The following is a 1,960-nucleotide window of genomic DNA, read 5'->3' on the forward strand; positions in this document are numbered from 1 at the left end:
CTTTTTCAGTTTTAATTTCTCATGGAAGAGCTGCCACTGCATTACTCACAAGTAATTACTACATTGCTCCTTTACAAACAGCAGACATACTTTTTGGGCGAGCCTCCAGATTTCTGATGCATGCCTGTACCTGTCTACAGGGATAATGCTGTGCCTGGGAAAATTGAGAGGACAACAAGCCCGCCCAAAGGGAGGACCAAGTCTAGACTATTAATCAAGTTCCTGAGATAAAATATGCCACAAAAGAAGATCAGAGATTTCTGTGAGCCCCTCCATCCATAGTGCATCCACCTCACTCATGGAATCACCTGGTTAGGACTCAAACTTTTTCCAAGTAGACCAGCAGTCACACTTCATCAAGCTTCAACTTGTTTGCCCAAGGAGGAAAGGAGGAGCAAGAATTACTATTACAGAAGGAATGTGGTTTTCTTACTTACTGTGAGCAGTCGATGTAGGACAGTCAAAGATGATCGATGTGCAATTATAGCTCCTCTAAGTTTAATATCTGAAATACAGTGTTTAAGAAGACATTTCAGTGGTAAGCATGTGTTATAGAGGCTTCATATTCAATTCATTTCTAGTTTCCAACAAAAAGAGGTAACACAGTAGAGAGGTTTCTACAACAAAGGGGTAGCAATAGGGAAATCTTGGGTATATTGTTTACTATTGTGACTTACTCTGGTTTCCAAATAAGTAAAAGGAGAATACTGCGCTGCAAGATCTGCACAGTAATATACCATCATCTCTCACTTTTACATCTATCTGCCTTCTTCTTACATCAACATTTTAGTTCTCCTCTAGGGACTCATCCCTTCCTTTCAGTTTTTTTGGGTGGGGTTGTACCACCCTTAGGCTTCTTCAGAAATGTAACTGTGGCAAAGCTGAGCTAGTCAGAGTCAGATTGATGGGGAGACTGGTCCAGAGAGGAGTTCACGCCAGCAGAAGTCATTGATGGGACTTGCTGTGAAGGGGAGTTCTCATCTTGCTGTGGCTGCTAATCTGGTAAAATAGAATCCCTTGCTTCGGGTGGCCGTCCTAGGGAAAGAGGGACTACATGGAGGCAAAGCCATTGCAGAGGAAAGGAGAGCTTAGAGGGAGCAAGAGACCAGCTCCTAAGGATGTCATTTGATGAAGGCTTAGATTCAGCCGTGACTGAAACTATTAATATTTCCTTTGGATTTCTTGAAAATTTCCTTTGGTTCCTTAAGCCTGTTTTGCTTAGGTTTTTGATGCTTTCCACTGAAAAAAAAAATCCAGCTAATATGAATCCTTTTCAGGTGCCCTCTACCACCTAACACCACTTTTAAAAAACACTTCTCTTTAATATTTATATCCACAATAAGCTGGGTGGCATGGGGATGCATATGACCAATAAATCAGTTTCCTTTTGATGTACTCTTGGAAATTTTTGCTATTTTAAAGGCTAAGCCTAGAGAACAGAGAGAGATAGAAGTAAGACAAATTCTGATGAAAGATTTTTAAATTCTTTACTCTTCTCTCCCAATATAGCTCTTTGCAAGAAATTAAATCCAAACAATCCACAAAGGTGAAATGCACAAAGTGAAAATCTCCCATAATTTACTTTCCAGAAATAACTATGGCTGATGTTTCAGTGGTGTGCCATTCAAAATGTGATCCACAGACCAATGCTTTGGCCTGGAACTGGTTACAAATGCAGAACCTCAGGCCTCAATCTGCTCTCACATTTTAATGAGGCCCCCCAGAAATCTCTATGGACATCAAAGGCTGAAAAGTCTTGGCCTAATATATAGTCCTCTAGATTTTTTTTTTCTTCTAGTTGCCAGCATTTTGGGGCACATTTAATTTTTTTTTTTTTAATTTTTACTGATTTTGTAAAGAAAAGACATAGAATACAATGAATCAGGGAGAATGAAATCAAAATCCTTCACAAATGTAAGGAATTCATTTACTGGGATCATATGCAAATTATTAAGGTGCT

This window comes from Cervus elaphus, chromosome 12 (genome assembly GCF_910594005.1).
Source record: "Cervus elaphus chromosome 12, mCerEla1.1, whole genome shotgun sequence".
NCBI classification, from domain to species: domain Eukaryota; kingdom Metazoa; phylum Chordata; class Mammalia; order Artiodactyla; family Cervidae; genus Cervus; species Cervus elaphus.